The 22,731-nt window shown below is 32.5% G+C and overlaps 1 protein-coding gene and 1 long non-coding RNA gene across 27 annotated transcripts in view; one reads left to right on the plus strand and one right to left on the minus strand.

The window, feature by feature from the left end:
• DEFB135 (defensin beta 135) overlaps positions 1-22,731 on the plus strand; it is a 317,402-nt gene that overhangs the window by 283,903 nt on the left and 10,768 nt on the right. For 18 of the 21 annotated variants that reach the window (XM_070261332.1, XM_070261335.1, XM_070261334.1 and 15 more), the window contains one exon: positions 6,478-6,567. The gene's annotated coding sequence lies outside the window, so the exon portion shown is untranslated. Of the gene's footprint in view, positions 1-6,477; positions 6,568-7,475; positions 9,003-22,731 lie in introns of those variants that run through there. The other 3 variants (XM_070261344.1, XM_070261345.1, XM_070261343.1) reach the window with 1 other exon arrangement.
• The window catches only part of LOC106782840 (uncharacterized), a 97,205-nt gene that overhangs the window by 30,679 nt on the left and 43,795 nt on the right, over positions 1-22,731 (minus strand). For 2 of the 6 annotated variants that reach the window (XR_011436672.1, XR_002806423.2), the window contains 2 exons: positions 16,695-16,799; positions 16,098-16,263 (listed from right to left, as the gene is read on the minus strand). The exons of 2 other annotated variants lie outside the window; for them this stretch is intronic. This is a non-coding gene — a long non-coding RNA (uncharacterized lncRNA). Of the gene's footprint in view, positions 1-9,313; positions 12,835-16,097; positions 16,264-16,694; positions 16,800-22,731 lie in introns of those variants that run through there. 2 more of the 6 variants (XR_011436675.1, XR_011436674.1) reach the window with 2 other exon arrangements.

Here is a 22,731-nt window from a genome sequence, read left to right on the forward strand (position 1 = left end):
TTTAATCAACAGAATCCCTTGGCTGTTGGGATACCTCTATCTTATGTTTGTGTTTTTATTTCTTTTCTATTTCATTAGCCCTCTTCTAGTACTCTTTAACTGGTTCCCCTCAACTTTCCTAACTCTGTTAGAGCAATCTAGTGCTCAGTCCTGATCCCTTTTCTATATTCATACTTACTCCCTAAGATAACCCATCTAAATTGTTGGATTTAAATATCATCTATGTGCTGCTCAATTCCACAATTACGTCTTTAAATCCAGCTGAATTCTGGAGTGACATATCTCACTATGTTTTAGTGGTAAAATACATCTCCATTCATCAGATTGCACATTCCAATAATTGAATTTATCCTTGACTCTTCTCTTTTACTCTCTCTGTCAGATCCATGAGCCAGTCATGTTTACTCTGTGTCAATTATATCCTGCCTCATGCTGTTTTTTTTTTATCACTACCATAACACCCTAGTCCAAATCTCCATTGCAACTGCATTAACTGATTGTTTTCCATCCTTACTTGCTGATGGTTTATTCCCCATTGCTGCAAAAATGAGCCTTTGAAAATGTATGACAGATTTTATCAGCTCAAAATCTTTAAATGACTTCCCTACATACCTAAAACGCCACGCAATTTCTTAAATACTAGTGCAGACCCTTTATAGTTCAGACTCTGGCTACCACTCTTAACTCACATCCTATTTCTTTCTTTATCACTCACTGAACTTCAGCCATCCAGGCCCACTTAATGTTTTTCTTGACTAGGCTAGGCATGCCTGAGAGTCTTTTTATTTGCTATTCCATCCTTTTGGAACACAAGTCTGAGATTTGTATGGCTCACTTCTCTCAGATCTCTTCTGAAATATCACATCATTATAGTGGCTTGTCTTGATCACTCTCTCTCAAACAACACCCTCAGTCATACTATATATTACCCCTTATCCTACTTTATTTTTATTTACAGAATTTAAAGCTACCTGAAAATATTTTATGGTTTGGTTCATTTGTTTTCTCTCTCTCTAACAAGGAGATTATCTGTTTGACTGCTATATCCATGGTGATTAGAAGGAAGTTGACACATAGTAGGCACTAAAAACTATTTGTGAATAAATTAAAAGAATAAATTAATAAGTTCCAAATGCATTTTAAGCATTACAAAACTATTATGGTATCCTAACTTCATTGTTTGTATTGCTTTAGCCTCTGTATATGCTGGTGGTATGAATGGACCAATCTATTCATTTATTTAATAAGCACTTAATATAGTACTTTCTATGTACTAGCTACTGTTCTAAGTGCTTTTTAAATATTAACTCAGTAACTAGCAAACTGCTCCAGGAATCTGTGCCACATTTCAAGCATTACTCCAGTTTTACCCTTCTTGTTATTTAATCTTATTAGTCATTCATTAATTAATTGATATTCTTCTCTCCCCAGGATTTTTTTCCTGTTTGACTTTACATTGGGCTCTTTATTCCTAAACTTTTGGTTGTGTGGATTTGATATCTACTATTTACTTGGCTTGTTCTTGGCCTTCCTCTCTAATCCCTTAAATGCATGTTTAATCACTTCTGGGACTGTCTACATGGTTTGGACTTTGAACTTCTCAAAGCACTGTTTTATTTCTTGTTAATTTGATGACCCCACACAGGTAAGACATGTTACCCAAACACCACCAATCCCCTGTGAGGATTACCATCCTCTAGAGGATGGCAAAGAGTATAACAATGACAAGCACCAGAAGTAGGAGCCCACAGACCTCAGCCCACTGCATCACCTACAGGTTCCAAGTTGCCAAGATGGACTTTCCACACAAGGCACTGGTTGGAACAACCCTTTAACCACAGAAAAGAGAAAAGATACAGTAAGATCAGCATCTGTAGTGCACCTCAGTTCCCATGACCAGCAGTCTCCTAATAGCTGACACAGGGCTGTACATGCCCCTCTCATGCTGCATGGAAAGAGACCATTCTGTACCGATGTAGGGAAGCTTACTGGTGGGGCTGGCCAGGTGCCGTGTAATTTGCATGCTTAAGCTACCCAGAATAGAGAAAGATTTCTCCTAACAAGGAAGGAGAATCTGGGGCCAAGCAATAGCTCAGCACTCAGCCTCCATATAAGGGAATGTTCTAGGCCTACGTTGTTAATTGGGTAATCCCAGGGAGGAGCCACTGGTCACGAGATGGCTGCCTTCCCAACATATATCTTACCCTTCCATGATTTATCCAAGTTGTGTGCTTAGTCTATTTTTTGTTGTGCCTTGTCTATTTTTTATCTACGTATGCCTTCAAGAAACTTATTTATTTATTTACTGGGCAGACAAATTAAATAATTTATAAATGCACAGGGTGATATGAGTGCTATGTTTTTATTATATAGTATATATGGACTGACAGTTCTATAAAATCAGTCACTGTTAAAAATAACATTCTAAACTGTCAATAGTCCTGGAGAACCTGTGTTTGAATCCTGCTTGTTGGGACACTTTGGAAAAGCAATTTGGCAATATGAGTTAAGTATCTTTAAACTATTCATCCTCTTTTATTTGGTAATTTTAATTTGAGAATTAAATCAAAGGAAACTAGTCAGGCACAAATATGTTGATCATTGAATCATTTATGATTGAAAGAATTAGAAACTACTTAAATTTCCCAAAGGAGGAATATGGGAGAAAACCATGATGTAAATTCCTATATTCTGTAGCCAATTAAATTATATGAATACAATGGTTTCAAATGAAGAATTGGAATGAACAATTGACTGATACTTAAAGGATTTGTGAAGATGGGGATTGAGAGAAAAAATGTAGATAATTTTTATTTTGTTGCCTGTGTTTATGGTGTCATATCCAAGAAATCATTGCCAAATCCATGAAGATTTTGTGCTATGGTTTCTTCTAAGAGTTTTGTAGTTTTAGGTCTTACATATAAGTTATGGATCCATTTTTTAATTAATTTATATATATGGTGTCAGATAAGGGTCTAATATCATTCTTTTGCATGTGGATGTTGTTTTCTCGGCATCATTATTGAAAAACTTTTTCCTATTGAATGATTTTGTCAAAAAATCATACGGCCTTATACGTGCATGTTTATTTGTGAGCTCTCTATTCTATTCCATTGGACTATATGTCTGTCTTTATACCAATACCATGCTGTTTTGATTATTGTAGCTTTGTAGTAAGTTTTGAAATCAAGAAGTGTGAGTACTCCAACTTTGCACTTGTTTTTCAAGATTGTTTTTGCTATTTGGGGTTCTTTGATATTCCATATGAATTTTAGGAGAGATTTTCTTATTTCTTCAAAAAATATCATTGGGATTTTGATAGGCATTGCATTGAATTTGTAGATTACTTTGAGTAGTATTGACATCTTAACAATATTAAGTCTTCCAATCCATTAACACGGGATGTCTTTCCATTTATTTATGTCTTTTACAATTCATTCAGCAATGTTTTTTAATTTTCATTAGACAAAGCTTTCACTTAATTGGTTAATTGTTAAGTATATTATTCCTTCAATGCTATTGTAAATGAATTTTTTTCTTAATTTCCTTTTCCTATTGTTCATTGTTAGTGTACAGAAATGCAATTGATATTTATGTGTTGACTTTGTGTCCTCTATTTTATTGAATTTGTTTATTAGTTCTAATAGTTTTTTTTGTGTGTGAAATCTTTAGAGGTTTTTACAGATATGATCATGTTATTTGCAAACAGGTAATTTTACTTCTTCCTTTCCAATTCAGATGCTCTTTCTTTCTTTTTTCTTGCCTAATTGCTCTGCTAGAACTTTCAGTATTGTGTTGAAAAGAACTGTAGGGAGTGGGGACCTTGCCTTGTTTCTAACCTGAGAGGAAACTCAGTCTTTCACCATTGAGTATTGAGTACGATGCTCATTGTGGGTCTTTCACATATGGCTTTAATTTTGTTGAGGTAGTTCCCTTTTATTCTTGGTTTGTTGAATGTTTTTTATCATGAAAGGGTGTTGAACTTTGTCAAATTCTTTTTCTGCATCAATGGAGATGATCACGTGTGTTTTTTCCCTACATTCTGTTAATGTGGTGCATTACACTGGTTGATTTTTATATGTTGAACTATCCTTGCATTCTGAGATAAATCTCACTTGGCCATGGTGTATAATGCTTTTAATATGCTGCTGAATTTGGTTCTCTAATATTTTCTTGAGGATTTTTGCATCAATATTCATAAAGGATATTGGTCTATAGTTTTTTTTGTCTTGTAGTGTCTTTGGCCTTGGTATCAGGATAATTGTGTCCTCACAGAATGAGTTAAGAAATGTTCTGTCCTTTTTAAAATTTGGAAAAGTTTGAGAGGGATTGGTCTTATTTCTTCTTTAAATGTTTCATAGACTCCACCAATGAATCTGACTTGTGCAGGGCTCTCCTTTGTCAGAAGATCTTTTAATGCTGATTCAATCTCCTTACAAGCTGTAGGTCTACTTACATTCTATTTCTTCATGATTTAGTCTCGATAGGTTTTGTGATTCTATGATTTTGTGTATTTCATCTAGGTTATCAATTTTTTGGCTTATAATTGTTCACGGTACTCTGTTATAATCCCATTTACTTCTGTAGAATTGGTAATAATGTCCCTACTTTCATTCTGACTTGATAAATTTGAGTCTTCTCCCTTTTTTCTTAGTTTGTCTAGTTAGAGGTTTGTCAATTTTGTGGATCTTTTCAAAGAACCAACCTGGGTTCGTTGATTTTCTCTATTGTTTTTCTATTATCTATTTCATTTGTTTCTGCTCTAATCTTTATTATTTCCTTCCTTCTTCTTTTCACTCGTTCCTTAAGTTGTAAAATTAGGTTGTTGACTTGAGATCTTTCTTGTTTTCTAATGTAAGTGGTTATAGCTATAAATTTCCCTCCTAGCACTGTGTTTGCTGTGTCCGATAAGTTTTAGTACGTTGTGGTTTCATTTTCATTTGCCTATAAGTATTTTCTAATTTCCTTTGTGATCTCTTCTTTAATCCATTGGTCATTTAATTTCCATGTATTTGTTAATTTTCTTGTTTTCCTTCTTTTATGGAAATATAACTTCATCCTGGTGTGGCTGGAGAAGATACTTGTATGTCTATCTTTAAAATTTATTGAGATTTAATTTGTGGCCTAAAATATAGGCTATCTTAGAAAATGTCTTCTGTGCAGTTGAGAAGAATATGTATGCTGCTGTTGCTGGGGAGAATTTTCTATATATGTCTTTCAGATCTATTGGTTTATTGTGTTGTTTAAGGCCTCTATTTCCTTATCTTCTCTCTGATTATTCTATTCATTATTGAGAGTAAGGTATTAAAGTATCCAACTATTTATAGAACTGTCAATTTCTTCTTTCAATTCTGTCAGTTTCTGCTTCATATATTTTGATGGCCTGTTATTAGGTGGCTACATGTTTATAATTGTTATATCTTCTTGCTGCATTGAACCCTTTATTAACATATAATGTCCTTCTTTGACTCTTGTAAACCTTTTGATTGAAAGTCTATTTTTCCTGATATTAGTATAGCTATTCCTGCTCTCTTTTGGTTACTATTTGCATGGGATATCTTTTTCCATCATTTCACTTTCAATCTATTATTATCTTTGGATCTAAAGTTAGTTCCTAGTAAATAGTAGATAGTTAAATCATTTTTTTTAATCCATTCTGCCAATTTCTGTTTCTAGATTGGAGAGTTCAATCCACTTACATTTAAAATAATTGCTGAAAGAGACTTAACTTCTGTCATTTTGCTATTTATTTTCTATATGTGTTATAGTTTTTTTGTGCCTTATTTCCTATATTAATATTTTCTTCTGTGTTCAGTTTATTTTTTGTGGTGAAATGTTTAGATTCCTTTCTCTTATTCTTTGTATATATGCTATATATGCTATATCTATTTTCTTTGCAGTTACCCTGAGGATTACATTTAACATCTTAAAGTTATAACACTAATTTGAATTTATACCAGTTTAACTTCAATATCACATAAAAACTCTGCTCCTTTACACCTCTGCTCCCATCCTTTTGATTGTTGATGCCACAAATTACATATTTATACATTGTGTGCCCTCAAACATAAATTAATAATTGTTTTAAATGCATTAATCGCTTAAAGTATGTAGAAAATAAAATGTGGACTTAAAAACCAAAGTTACAATAATAATGCTTTTAGGCTAGTTTCTTTTTGAATGTTAGCCCCTTAAATTGTGCAGGAAACAAAAAGAAGAGTTATAAAAAGTGTTACAATAATATTAGCTTTTATAATTGCTCATGTATTTACCCTTTAATGAGATCTTTATTTCTTGATACAGTTTTGAATTACTGTCTCATGTCCTTTCATTTGACCCTGAAAGACTCACTTGAGTATTTTTTACAGGGCAGGTCTAGTAGTAATGAACCCCTCCGGTTTTGTCTTAATTTCTCTCTCACTTTTGAAGGAAAGTTTTTCCCAATATAGGACTCTTGATTCAGTTTTTCTCTTTCAGAACTTTGAATATATTGGCTCACTATCTTCTGGCCACTAAAGTTTCTCATGGGAAATCTGTTGATAACCTTATTGAGGATCCTGTTATGTGGTGAGTTGCTTCTCTCTTGCTACTTTCAAGATTGTCTTTTTGTCTCTCAAAAATTTGATTATAACATGTCTCGGTGTGGGTCTCTGAGTTCATTTTACTTGTAGTTTATGGAGCTTCGTAGACATTTATATTCATGACTTTCATTAAAATTAGCATGTTTTCATCCATTATTTCTTCAAATATTCTTTCTGCCCCCTTCTTTCTTTTCTCCTTCTGGGACACCCCCCATGCATATGTTGGTCTGCTTTATGATGTACCACAAGTCCCTTAGGCTTTGTTCACTTTTCTTCAATCTTTTTTCTTTCCGCTTTTCATATCTGATAATTTCCATAGTCCTATTTTCAAGTTTGCTGATTCATTCTTTTGCATGCTCAAATCTTAAATCTCTCTAGTGAATTTTTTATTTCTGTTATTGTATTTTTTTAGCTACCTTTTTTTTAAGGCTTTCTCTCTCCTTATTTTACTTTTGTTTTGTTCATATATTGTTGTCTTGATTTTCTCCACACCATCCTTTTGTTATTTGGGCATTTTTAAGACAGTTGTTCTAAAGTCTTTGTCTAGTAGATCTGGTATCAGTTCTTTTTCAGGGACAGTTTTTGTTGATTTATTTTTTTCCTTTGAATAGGTCACACTTTCCTATTTCTTTGTATGCCTTTAGTTTTTGTGGAAAACTGGATACTTGGATCTAATAATGTGATAACACTGGAAATCAGATTCTCCCCTTTCCTAGGTTGACTGTTCTATTATTTTTGTTAATTTTTGTCTTGCTTGTTTTTTGATTGTCGTAGGCAGTCTCTGTGCCTAGGATCAGCCTGAGGTGTAAACTTCATGTCTTCTCAGGTCTTTTCTGAACCTGTATCTTTTCCTGGGCCTGAATGGTCACTTTCTAATTTCCCTTATATGTGCAGTTGCTTTTGAAATATCCTAGTCTTCAATGTCTGGTTGCCAAAAGGGGGAAAAAGAGAAAAATGAAGCAGGCTTGAAAGAAAGAATGCTGATCCTTTAAATCCTGTGAAAGTCACTTCAGCTGGAGGGTAGGGATTTTCAACAGTGGAGGATATGCAACGAGAATGCCTACAAACCTCTTTGTATGTACCTGTATCATCAGAAGGAACAATCAACAATCAGCATCCAGATCCTCAATATTTGGAGGAGAGGATACTTTTTGCCCAACTTGGCTTCCTCAAGCTGAACATAAGCTGTTCCTGGAATATGTGCAGAGCTACCTGCCATGGGGCTTGGGGGAGATGGATTGGAGCTGCTACTGTGCTGAGTTAAACTGAACAAAATTACAATTTATTGTCCCAGCCTTCCCTTAGAGGTTGCAAGACTTCAATAGACTCTAGAATTCTGAAATAGTTACATCAGACAGATTCTACTAAAGCAATTGTTGTCTACATGGGGAAACAGATTCCCAGTGCTGTGTATTTTGTCAGCTTTCCAGAAACTTCTCACCACTACTCTTATCACTATTGATTTGTTATGTACTCTTTTGTAAAAGCCATCTTTCACTCTTTTACTTATGTCTGTGAGATTCAATCCATGAAACTGTGTTAGAGTAGTTTGTTCAATCTCATTGCTATTTAGCATGCTTTTGTATGAATACACCATAATGTATTCATTGTACTCAGAAGGTCATTCGTGTTGTTTACACCTTGGGGCTGTTTTAAATAAAACTGCTACTAACACTTTCCTACTTCTTCTGGTGCACATAGTATATGTTTCTATAGGGTGTACACGTAGGAGGGGACTTCCTGGGTCAACTTTAGTACATAGTCTCAAAAAAGTTTTATTCAAAATGGTTGTACCAGTTTATGCTTCCATTAGTAGAATCTAAGTTTGGGTTTTTCTGCATCCTTCACAACAGTTGATATGACCAGTGTTTTTAATTTTAACAATTTTTCTTTTTTTTTTTTACAATTTAACAACTCCAGTGTGTGCATATGAAATTTCATCATGATTTCCATTTGTCATATGATGACAAATGGAGTTTTCATGTGCCTATTACCCATTTAGATAGCCTTGTTTTTCTTTTTCTTTTGGTAAAGTGGTTAATTATTTGATTGATTTGCAAACATTGTCACCTTTAAATTTCTGATATAAAACCAACTATGATTATCCTTTATATGTGGCTAGATTTGATTTACTAATATGCTTTTTACGATTTTTGCATATATGCTCATGAAGAAAATTGGCTTATAATTTGACTTTCTTGCAAAACTTTGTCAGCTGTTCGGTAAAAGTTATGCTGCTTTCATAAAATAACTTGGGAAGTGTTCACTCTTTTTCTATTTCTGTAAGATTCTATGTCCAGAATGAATCACTGGCAAAGTCATCTAGGTCTGAAGACTTTGTTGTTGTTGGAAAGTTTTAATTATAGATCCAATTTGTATATTTAAAACTATTTAGATTTTCTAGCTCTTCTGTCAGTTTGGTAAATTTTCTTTATTGGCATAGAGTTATTCATAATATTCTTTTGATGTTATATATTATGATATAATATATATAATATTCATAATATTAATATGAATATTATCTTTTAATGATTTTATGATCTCCAGAGGTGTTCCTTTTTTCATTCTTAATATTGACAAATTTTGTCTACTCTCTTTTTTACTGATAAGACTTTCTAGGGTATCAATTTTATTAGTTACTTAAAAGAATGAACTTAAAAACATCCTCTATCACGTATTTGTTTTCTACTTTATTAAACCATGACTTTTCTTTATTATTTCCTTTCTCCTTCTTTTGTAATTTTGTTCCTACTTTCTTGAGATAAAATTGGAAAAGTGATTTGTTACTCTTTCCTATTTTCTAGTAAACGTATTTTAAAGTGGTAAATTATCTTTTAATCATGCTTTAGCTGCTTCCTTAAATTTGGATAAATTATAGTATTATTATCTAATTATTTTCTAATTTCCATTGTGTCTTTTTCTTTCTTACATGTCTTCATTTACAAACATCTGGCATTATCTAATGATTATTTTCCTATTATTAGCTTAATTCAACTGTGGTCAGAAACATACTACATTTGATTTCATTTTTTTGACATTTGTTGAAACTAGTTATATGGTCAGGCAAATGATGACTTTTCAGTAACTCTTCCATGTACACTTGAAAAGAATATGGATACCCTGCTTTTGTTTTAAGCAGTTTCTCTATAAGTCACTTAGACTTTTTCATCATATTGTTCATATGTTCTATCTATCTCTCAGATTTGGGGAAGGAAAGCAGTGTCTAGAATGTTGAACTTATCTCATTCGGCTTCCTTCATTTCTCAAATTTTGGCCCCTAGACTGTTGGCTACCTCAGAGGATCTTTGATAAATTTAGAGGAGAGAAATTTAGCAGCTTTCTTCTTCTGTTCACAAAAACTATTTTAAATAGTTTTTCTCTTTCAAATGATACCTCAGTCACACCTTGGAATCACTGAATGAAGACATGAAGCAGGTACCACAGCTGTAAGAAACAGCACTATTTCATAGAATCAGAACAAAATGATTTCTACGTGATTTTGGAATTCTAAGAAGCTACTAATTTTAGAAGAGTGTTTTGTTAGAATATCTAATTTACCAGATTTTTGGCATGAATGTTATATAATACAACCTGATTTTTGCTTTTAAGCTTCTTCATATTTAATATAAAGACTTTATTCATGATGAGAAAAGGTGCTAAATCTACATTGTTTGGGAGAAATTTAATATTTAATTTTGCTTAACTGCAGAAAGACAATTGTAGATTATATGAGGTGGTTCTTTCCTCCTCTTTAGATTCCTTATAGTCCTTTGAGAACCTTTCATGACTTATTCTAATTTTGTCTTTTAGAGGAAAGTTGTGAGATGACGAAACATCCTCCAAAGCTAATTTTTAATGTCAAAATCAAATAAAAATAAATTCATTAATTACAAAAAATTGAACATAAAAGCACAATGAAAAAGAAGCAGGCATACATAGAGTGCTTATTCTGGTAGGTGTGTTCATATATGTTGGGTACTTTAACTTTCAAAGGGACTGTGTGAAGGTAGTATTATTATGCTTTATAGATGAGAGGACATATTTAAGAAATTAAATAACATGTCTAAATTCAGACATTTATAATTGAATAGGATTGAGAAACCCTGGCTTAACAAATAATATAAATAGTGTATAAATATTGCACAAACTAGAGGCCTTTTAGACCAAACTCCTTACTTAATTTGTTGAGGAGTAACTTTGGATAAGTGATTTAAGCTTTCCAGAAGTTAAAAGTCTCCACTTGTGAAATGAAGGACATATATTGTAATATATTGATCTCTAAGCTTTTATTTTCATTGGTTTACTTTGTATCAAACACACAAAATCCTTTGAAATGCATATTATGCATAATCATATTAAATTCTCAGTTTTCATTATTTAGAGATGAATGGCCTGCCTAATTTCCCATTCTAGTTTGACTGTACTGCATCATGTCCTTACAGCCACAAAATAAAGGAAAAGGAAGAAAAGCAGTTCAATCTAAGTGTTTTTGACTTTATTCTCCTCATAAGTTCAAGGCATGTGTTCTCATTTGTGAGTCTGAGTTCCAAAAAGGCATCAATAAAACATAACTTCAAAAATATGCTGCTATGGACTGAATGCTTGTGTCTACCCCAAATCCACATGTTGAAACCTTACACAACTATGTGATGGTATTAGAAAGTGGAGCCTTTGAGGGTAATTAGGATGAGGTGAGAACATGAAGGTGGAGCTCCCTTGAATGGGATTAGTGCCTTCATAAGAGTTGAAGACAGATTGCTTCTTGTCTCTGCTCTTTACCATGTGAGGATATGATGAGAACTCAGCAGTCTGCAATTGGGAAGACGGTTTTCATCAGTATCTAACTGTGCTGGCTCCCTGACCTTGGACCTCCAGCCTCCAGAACTGTGAGGAATAAATTTCTGTTGTTATAAACCAACCGGCATATGGTAGTTTGTTACAGTAGCCTGAGTTAACTAAGATCTATGCTTTATAGTTCATTATGACATTATTGTAGAATACAGAATACAGTCAGCACCAAATTACCAATTGCAATGACCCTTAGGCCTTCCTTCCATCTCAGATACTTTACTATGTCAAAGAGAAAAAAGTTAATTACTTAAAAAAAATTAAACCGATAAAATTTGACAGATTATTCTTTCAATTCCATCCCTTAATACAAGCCCCTGTCATTCAGTGCCACTCCAAAATAAGATTCCTCATTTTCTGTGCTTTACCAGTATCTTACTAGTAGAAAGTAACTGGAATTTTCTCTTCTTCTTTTGTCACAGGTCTTATTTTTTTTCCCCAAAACTTTAATATGTGACATTATTTTCTGTTAGTAAAATTCACCTTATTACATTAGTGGCTTAAATATTTCCCTATTTGTGGAGAATGTGTGTGTATTTTGTTTCATTTTACTTTGGTAAAGCTACAGAGAAGTTATAGAAAATGGAACTTTCATCCCCAAGATGAGATATTTTGCTATTGATAGTCCTTTTGCAGACACCTCTGAAAGTCTTCAAGCTATATACAAAATTAAGGAATCTTACAACTCTGTATTATATTGTAAGTATTGATTCTGTGTGCCTTACCCTTACCGATGACATTTCCTTAAAGCTAAGATAATCTAACTTTAAGTGAAGATGAGTGTCTTTCTCCTAGAAGTTTCAGAGATTAAGATGTCCTGCTGAATCATTCTTCACTCAAAAGTACAATGAAAATCTTGTCTCTGGTATTCTATCTTCCACAACTCTCAGCACTGCCATATATTTGTAGCACAATAATAATTGATATTCACAGTGATAACACTGAAATATGAGGTCTTGAGGTGCCTTATGAACAATCAAACAAGATCAAATTATATTTTAGAGAGACATTACAGGCTAAAAATATAAATAGTAATTTAAATGAACACTTTATTAAGGATAATACTCTGTGCATTCTCTTGGCAGATTACAAGATATTTATTGAATAAGTGTTTCAAGATATGGGATTGATTTGTGAGGTGAATTTTCCCAGTAAAGTTTACATTCACTCTGTTCTCTTTCATATCCAGGCTTAAACTATTTGCACTGACTTCCAAAATACGCTCACGAAAGAATTAGAGTCAGTACCTAATGGTGAAACACACTTACATGGATAAAAGGAAATAAAATAAATTATATTTAAACAAAAAAAGTTTTTTATATTTCTTTTCATTTTATCTCATCCTAATTGCATGAATGCTCTTCATGGATAGAATTACCACCTAGCTGCTGCCAGCCAAATCAAGCTGAAACATGAACAGGAAAAAAGAATTAATCAGACATTCTTGTCAATTCCTCTCACTATAATTTTTTGTATTATATATTTTCCAGGGCTTGGATCCTTTTAGTTGTAGCTTATTTAGTACATAGATTGCCATGTTCAGATTGTCATAAGTGAATTGATTTGTTGGCACATTCTAAAAATTAATTAATTAATTTAAAAATTAAAAAAAAATTTTTAAGTGTGCTTATCTGGCATTTTTCCTTCATTTGCATTCTGATTAAAACCTGTTGAAGCATAATGAACATATACCAAGTACTTATTTTGTTTTATTACACTAATGTTGATGTTAATGGCATATGAAAAACATGTGCTAAAAGTATTTTTCCATTAGAAATGCAACATGTTAAACTCTGTCCAATTTCCATCTGGGGAACTAAAAATTGCCATGAACTCTTAGCTGGTTTTTTCCTTAGCTCAATCACCCAGAGCTAAAAATGTGGAAATTATCTTTAGAGAATCCCTTGCAAATTATTTCTATGAAATCAAGATCCCTAAATGTAGATCATACTTAACTTGAAATATAAACATCAATGTAATATTCTTATTTATACTGATTACAAAGTATATGCTCTGAATTATAGCTCTAGCCCTGCTACAGTAACCATTTTTAGTTAAAAATGGCAGATGAATAAGAATTTCTTAGGGGACTTTCTTTCTACTGATGGGAAGGTAGACAAAGCACTTCTATGTTGATCTCAACAGGGAGACAATTTCAACAATAGCCACAAAAATTATCATCACAGGGAAGAGAAAGAGAGAGAAAGGTTCCACGGTTAGATGGTTCTGGAACCCTCATTTGCAGTGTTCTTACTAACAGTATTTCAGCTTCCTAAACCAAGGGATGCTATAAACCAGGAGGGACTGCTGCTTTGGAATGGAAGCCAAAGGGCAAAAGATGGCAAGAAGCTAGCACATTTCATAAGGAAGTATTTGAAGAAAGTATGTAGAAGACCAAATCAAGCAAAGAAAAAAAGGGACTTAAACCGAGAAAAATGGGCACCCACTTGATATCACTGAATAAGAAAGTTATGAAAAGGAGTTTAAGAAAGAAAAGAAAAAAAATCTGAGACAACTTACGTATAAATAAAAAATCATTTTACGGCAATCAGCTGATTTATGACTTGTGTGTTTGTCATTCCTGATCACTGAGGTTCAAACTCAAAATTAGACTGAGTCTAACAGGAACACAACGCTGAGGGGGTAGCAGATAGAGACAGTATTCCTTGGTTGTTATGTAAGAGATGACTTCTATATGTTCAACCTCCTTTTAATTTGTAATTTGGTTATTTTATTTAGCAATTCTGGGCAAGTAGCAGAATTAATCACTGCTCCATTTTAATCAAGTGTTTTAGGCCATTGATTCTTACACATCTTTGAACCAGAAGCATCTGCATCACCTATAGGCTTGTTAGAATGCAGAACCTCAGGCCTTACCCAGACCTGAATCAGAATCTGAATTTTGACAAGATCCCCAGGTGATCTCATGCATTTTAAAGTTTGAGAAGTATTTATGTATAAGCACAACTTAACCAGTGTTTCTCAAACATGACTACACATTAAAATAACCTGGTAACTTTTTTGTAGACAGGGATCCCCAGGCTCCACAACTATGGATTTTGATTCAACTGGTCTGGAGATGAGTCTGGGTAGTGATAATTTTAAACTAAGCGATTCAAAGGATAGTATAACAATTGTATTATAGGAAAAAAATGGAGAGTATTGTTTTACAAAATGCCTGTGTGTAAGAATTATTTGGTCTAGTTTTTAAAATATCAGATTTACAGTACCGTGTCTGGAATCTGAATGATTATTTCTGGGTTTGGTGACATGAATTTTAGCATGTATGCTCCCTAGGTAAACTTTACGATCAGACAACTGGGAGATCCTGAGTACCTGCAAGACAAGACAGTCCATCAAAGTCTGCACAGGGGCAACCTCCTGATTGCCAATCAGGTGGTGTCAAAAGTCTTCTGGGATTGGCCTTTCTAACATAAAATTCCACTCTGAGGGCTAATTTTTAATTGATTTTGATATCCCCAGCAACATTGTTTTTCACTGTGGTTACTTGTTTGTGTCAGAGTTCTTGAAATCACTGCACTTTTAATAATAGTCCTGAAACATAGTTCACTGGAAAGCCTAAACTTTCAGAAATAGAAAAAGCTCATTTACCTCCAAGTCTAAGTAACCTGTGCAGGCAACCTGAATAAAGCAGTCATACATGGTCATCTAAGCTCTTATTTGAGATAAAGTGAACAAAACAGAAGTACTATGTTTGTCCCTCTGTCTCCTAGTCCTTATTCTGAGGGTGGTACACTCTCCCAGACCAGCAACTCTCTTTTGGTACGAACATGATGTGACTTTCCTTGGACCACAGTTTGCCTGCTGGTTAATCTCTGCCATTAGGTTTAAGTTTATTGAACCAAGGCAAATTGAAAATATTCAATAAACCAATTGCTGCAGCTGTAATATATGCTAACATTTATATACTTTTAATCTCCTTTCACACATCACATTTACATTGAAAGAGGGGTATGTCTAAGAGTTTTTGTCTTCAAAGGTTGATACACATGAATGAAAGATATCTTTTGCCTTGAATTTTTATAAGCTGAACTGATTAGAAGCCAAAATCATCATTTCATTGGATTGGTACATTATCCTAAGTGGGATAAAGTTCAAAACACATTAAAATAAATTGAAAAAAGCATGTTCTAATAAGCAACTGTAATCTGTTGTCTTTACTAAAACTTGTGAATTCTAAACATAATCATATGCTCCTGTAAATCTTACCTCCCCTCTCCTTAAGCAGAGTAATCATACCACTAGATTTAACAAATTGCCCTATATACCCTATACAAGAAATTAAAAAACCATGAGGCAAATAACTGAAAATTATTGAGATGCCAAAGCCATTGATTTTTCAGACAAAGGAACTAAGACCAGGATAGAAGATGTGGCTTGCACATGTAATTTTTCAGCTAGACTCTAACTTCAAGTTGTTTGAATCCAAGTCAAACACTCTTATGCTGCCTTTCTTCTTAGCCACTGCCTCCCATTTGGGGTGAATTCAAGTGACCTGGATAGGGTTAACTGAGGTTTCCATCTGACGGGAAGTGATTATGTATGAATGCCTCGATCTTTGATCTGTTATGCCTTTTCAGTGACTGGCTAAGTTGCTGTAGGTCATAGCAAAACCCAGCAGCAGTAGGAATGGAATAGGAGCAGGAATTCAATAAAGTGTTTTTATTGAATGTATTACTTGTACAACGCAACGAAATTCTCCCAAATTACATTTTTTTTGGAAAAGAATAAAATTTTATAAAGATTTCTGTGGTTATTGGACGATGATCCTCTTTAGCATGTATTAAGTTTGGAGATGTGTAGATGGCATGCACTGCAGAGTAGAAACAAATCGATGCTTATGTTTTGCCCCCACATACAAAAACAGAGAATATGCTGGATATATTTGGAAAAGGGAAAATAAAAATGATCGTTTCCCATATTAAGCTTCTGAAACTTCATATGTAAAATCATAAAGGAAGTATTCTAATTATTGATACCAGTATTTCTCCTGGAAAGGAATCTACTTTTCTTTAAGGAAATACCTTAATAAGTGACATGAGTGGGAAAGCTTAGGCATAGCCTTGAGGCTACGATCTTTTAGAAGACCTTGAAATAAGGTCTTTCCATTGATATGGCTATAAATTGAAGAAGAGAAGAGAAAGAAGGTTAGCTTTGATGTGGGAGAGACTGATAGGTGGCTAAAGCATAACTTGTAAAGTAGGGGAGGAGAGGACATTGATACATATGAACTCATATTTGTACCTTTGAAAAAACGTTTAAATCATTTCAGTATGAGCTTCTTAGAAAGTAGTTACTATGGCTTTTTATCCATAATCTTCATGTAAAATATATTCTTCCTTTTTTTCCCTGAAAGTAACATAACAAAGCATTACAGAATAATAGAAGTAAAAAGGATGGAGCAATTGCCAAGCATATGACCCTCATTTGTAGATTATAAAAATGAAACCCGGGGATGCAAAATAACTTTCTCAAGGTTATACAGAGGTAGTGATGATTTTAAAGACACATTATTATTATTAGTAGTAGTAATATCTTGAGTCAAACTACCTTGTAAATTCCAATACTAATTATTTTTTTTGAAAACAATAAAGATTTAATAATTTAAAAGCTAGAGAAATACTATCATTAGATTTCTGTTGTGATCCACAGTGAACAGATTAAACAGTGTACACCAAACTACGGGTCTCGGGCATTTTTTCAGAGAAGATATTATGTCTATATTCTTACATATTAGAAATTGAGTATTACGCCATAACAATCAAATAGAAAGAAAACAGTTTTATTTACATTTATTTCAAATTTTTGCAAATTCTTTTTTTTAACCAATTTTACTGGCTATTTTATGTGATCTCGACATAGAAGGATGGTGAGGGACACTTTTCATAATTAAAAATACACTTTTTAGGGGCTGGCCCCGTGGCCGAGTGGTTAAGTTCGCGCGCTCCGCTGCAGGCGGCCCAGTGTTTTGTCAGTTCGAATCCTGGGCGCGGACATGGCACTGCTCATCAGACCACGCTGAGGCAGCGTCCCACATGCCACAACTAGAAGAACCCACAACGAAGAATACACAACTATGTACCGGGGGGCTTTGGGGAGAAAAAGGAAAAAATAAAATCTTAAAAAACAAAAAATACACTTTTTAGATGAAATGATAAATTTAGACTATATATTTAACTAATAATTTAAGAAAATAATAATGAAATTATATAGAAAGGTGCAGACATATTCTTCTATCATATTCATCTGCAGTTTTCAAAAAGTATTTATTCAAATTATGATAAACATGTATTGATGTCATTTCAGTACCATTGGAAATCCAATGTATGAGAGAACTTTTAAAATACTGGAAGAGATATGTAAGGTATATTTATACATTTTGTTTTCAGCATACACAATATGTTCTTGTGCCTTCTTATCATTCATGGTGCATAATCCACAAAATTATTTATTTATACCTTTAATTTTTATGATAGATTTTGTGGTTTATGATTACATTTCTTTCAAGATTTTAGAATTGAGATAACTTGGATGGCTGATTTTTAATATGATAATTAAAAGAAAAATCATTTAAATAAAAGTAAAATTCTGCACCAGTGAAAAAAATACTCAAACATATAAAATGGAACTACAGCAGGATGTGAAAGAGGCAGTAAACATTTTGAAAGGTCTACAGTCTTTTCCAAAATATACCCACAGGTTTCTAAAGCTCTGGAGATATTTAGTATAAATTATTTAAAGCTAGCTGCTTTATTTCCTTCCCTGTTTTCAATGTTGAAACATATCTTCTGCTGCTTGATTTATTTCATGGAATATGGATTTAGAACAAGATATTTCCAAAACCATAAAGATTTTCTATTATTAATAAATAATCCACATGAGTTAGGAAGCAGAGGTTTAAAATTCAAACGGATTTCAGGCAGCAACTTGTGTTATAAACCCTTTTTGTATTAAAAAAAAATCTCCCATAATAATAGGAGATATGATGCCTCAGCATTTTAGTTGTGAAGGAGATGATAAAACTACTGAGTATGCATAGAAATTTCTTATTTGGTTGCAATATGGCAGGAATTGATAGCACAAATAATCACATGTGGAATAGTACTGTAAAATTAGACGATAGTTGAAAGATATTTTACAATAGCTAAACACTAGTATTAAAAATAAGCAATGTCATAGTTTACTAACTTCATTTTAGGTCTACATCATGTCAAAATAACTAATCATATTGTATAATTAAAAATAAAAAAGTGATCTGGCAAAAAAGAATTTAATATTAATTAAATCATACACATATGCTTTAGGAGCAGAGGGTATATAGTTTGTGATGAAATAAAAGGTTAAACAGCAATATTTATAAGATAGAAATAAAACTATACTAAAGGTCTTATTTTTGTCTCATTTCTAGTTCTAAAGCTACCTATAGTTGTTTTTACTACAGCAAATCTTAGAAGATTTCCTTTTTAGTTCCTAAATATGTTATTCATACTTACTAACCACGTGTTGTTATTGGGAGCATCCACTTAGGTAATAAATTTGAAATTATTAGAAAAATAATTGTCTGTAATGAACAAAGCGGTGTTTAAAAATCAACGGAAATTTAAAATGTTGCAGTTTGTCACTCCTGATATTAACAAATTAAATATATAAAATAAATTGGGTTTCAGGAAGATAAAATAGCCCCAAATACATTTTACAATTACGAAAATGTTGTGGCCACGTGGGACATTGTTTCACCACTTTCTTATTGCTTTAAATAGAAACTTGAAGGGCAGTTGCTGAGGACCAGGGCTTCGCTTGCTGCTAAGAATTTGAATATGTGCGCTGAAATGTCATTGGTGACTGTGCCTTCCAAAGAGGGTGTTTTCAGGTCTGACATAAGATAGTTAGATTAAAAAGTGTATTTCAAAATTTCTATAATGTAGAATTTGTGGGAGGGCTGTGAAAATGAGGTGGCAAACCTTAACCAATAAGGGGAAATAGCTCATTTCTGGATTAATTGCAACTGTCTAAAGGAGCATGTGACCTGACCTCTCATGTCAACTAATGTGAAGTAAGAATAAGAGATTTCTTTATTTCCTTAAAAAGTAGTGTGTTGTGTCTGCTTGAATAGGAATAGAAAGTTCAAAAGGCTAGTTCAAAAACAGTTCAAAAAGACATTTTTATATTTTCCCAAGATCGCATTTATAAATTATAAATTAATAATTTAGTCAAATACAATAGGAAAAAAGCCCACTAAATGTGTAAAGCCTAAATACTAAGACAAAATCAAAGTGAATATTGATATTTGAAAAATTTTAAAGGCTAGAAGGAGAAGTACTCTGCATACTTTGAATTAACTGGCTTACTGTAAAGCTAGAATAATGAAAAAAAATCATACCATGAACTATCGAACAATTACGGAAGAAGTGTTTATAGATAAGAAGAAAATTAATTACAAGAAAGAGGGTCTTCCACATTAATGGTCATTAGGCCCAGATATATGTCCCCATTTCTGTGAGATGTAACAAAAAAAGGAGCATTTTCAAAAAAAATTTTGTCACCTGTATAAGAAATTCTTATAATTTATAATTTAAATTAATATTGACTTGGGTCTCCTGGCAGATTAAAAAAAAAACAATGTGAGAAGTATAATTTTTACTTACCAGATAATGAATTTGTGACAGAAAAGTTAAAAAAAATTCACTCTTTAACAACAGAAAAGCAAAACAAAATACTTCAGTAAGGAACAGAAAATAAATTTCACATAACATTATTTTAAGAAAAAGAAAATGGGCCATGGTAGTTATTATCTTTAAAAAAAAATAGTTTCTTATTACTTTTGCTAAACTCTGATTGCTGTTGCTCTTCCCCAATGAACATCTATTTAAAAATAATCTAGCAGCTCTGAATGATTCTAATGTTCAAAAAAATCATATTTAAACAAACATCAATCAAAATGAAAAGCTATCCATTCTAAGAAAGATAAAATCTTTCTGCTACATAAAAGTAGTGAAATTTAAAATGCTAACAAATAGTTGAATTAGCGTATTCTGTTACAGGCATAAATCAATTGAGGTAGTGTCTTCCTAAATGACCTGGACTCCTTACATCGCCAATGTGTGTTCAAAGGATTGAACAGAGCATTACCTTTGCTACACCAAGGCTTAAGGGCATTCACCTTAAGGGTAATACTACAGTAAAAAGTAATTTTAAAGAAGTATTGAGGTATCTGGCGATTTTAGATTATACAGGTGACCAACAATTGTTAGGAGGCTTTGAGCCAATCAAGAGAAAAGGAGCAAGAAAAGCCTTATCCTATTTGTTTTTCTTTCTTGCTTGTTAAATCAGGAATGGTTCAGGACAGTTCCGTGAACTGTAGTAAGGAAAGAGCTGCATCTCAAGAAGAGGTTTCGATGGTCTCTGTCTAATTCGTAGAGGTTATCTCAGCATCTTCTTCTGTGTGTATACAGCTCCTATGTAATCCAGTACTCGGAGCTAATATCTTTGTTGGTATAGTCTTCTTTGATAGCCAGAAGGACTATTTTACCTTAACCTATGAAGATAAGTTTCATTAGTTGTTTTTTTATTTCCTCCCCAAATCACTTTTAAATCTATAGTTGGTTAATCATCTAACTTAACATCATCAGCTTTCATTATTTCAAGTTCAGTGAAATTAAAATTATTGGAAATAAACATTTGTAAAACCTTCCAATATATCTTGACAGATGCATGGAGAAGTGCTTCTCCTCTTTTAAAAATCTTATCTATTTATTGAAACTTGTAACATCCAAATAATTTTAAGATCAGCTTGTTTTGATCCACTACATTTATACATTCATTTGTTGTTAATTGCCATCTTTAAAATAATGAGGTTTTACATCTATGAAGGTGATCCAGCTCCTTATTTATTCAGGGTTCATTTATCAAATAGAGTTGTCTAATTTTCTATAAAGAAGATCTTGGTGATAGTAGATTGATACCAAGTACTTCCTTGGTTTATTTCTATTTTCATTGGGTTGTATTGCATTTTGTATTTGATTATTAATGGTTAAAAAGAATTTCTATTGCTTTTTCACTAAATATAGTAACCTTAAGGTATTCTTTTACTAGTCTTATTGTTTTCTAAAACTACTAGGATATTTTATTTAGCCAAGTAATGACAGTTTCTTTTCCATCATCTTCAAAGTACTTATTTTTAGTTCTTGTCTAGTATCTCTGCCTAGAATCTTTGTTCTTATGTTAAGAACATCAATAATGTGCATCCTTTTATTTATCATTCGAATGGCATAATGTCATTTTCTAAATGTAAACTTTAGTATATTAGCCCAGATTTTTGATAGAAACCTATTATTGGATTAAAGAAATTTCTATCCATTCTTCATTTTATAGGTGTTTTTTATCATGGATAAAGACAGAATTTTACAATTTGATTGCCTTCATCTATTGAGTGGATCATATGTTTTTTCTTTCTTAATGTGCTAACTAGATGAATTAGATTGATAGATTTTTTTTCTAATTCTAAACTATTCTTGCGCTCCTTGGATAAACTCTACTTGGTCATGGTATGTTATTACCATAGGCAGTTGGAAGCATTTGCTATTAATTCTTTCACCATTTAGTTCATATTTGATATTGGTTTATAATATTTTTTGTACTTGTCCTTTTTGTATATTAAATTTACATTAATCTTTTAAGATGAGTTGGTAAAATGCCTTAATTTTTATTTTCTCTGGAACTTCATAGAAATTAAGGATTACGTTTTTCTTAAAAGTTGGCAAAAATCATATGTGAAAAAACACCTAGAGTTTGGGTATAAAAGAGTAGAAGATTAATCGCATGCTCAACTTTTGGATAACTATTTGTGTATTATTTAATGGTCATTGCTTTTCTATGCATTCTGTAGTTGGTTTAGGTATTTACACTTCCATTGGGATTTTCCATTTGGTTAAATTTTAAATAAAAACCAGAATGTTGACCATAATATTGTCTTATCATTTTTCACTCTATTTATAGGTATGTCCTCTTAACAGATCTGTATATATTTTCTTTGTGCTATCGTTTATTCTTAAAAAGATTTTTTATAATTATTATTTCTTAAATTGTTTTCAAAGAATTTTCTATTTTATGCACAATTTATATCTGTGCTATTATTTTTCATATATTTCTGAGTTTTCTATTATTCTTTCTTTTCTACTTCTTGCACCCTTTCCTCGCTGATTTTTAGGATTTAATGATTTTAATAAATGTTTAAACGCTTTTTATGTTTTATATTGCTTTATTTCCTACTCTGTGACTGATA

This window comes from Equus caballus, chromosome 2 (assembly GCF_041296265.1).
Source record: "Equus caballus isolate H_3958 breed thoroughbred chromosome 2, TB-T2T, whole genome shotgun sequence".
NCBI classification, from domain to species: domain Eukaryota; kingdom Metazoa; phylum Chordata; class Mammalia; order Perissodactyla; family Equidae; genus Equus; species Equus caballus.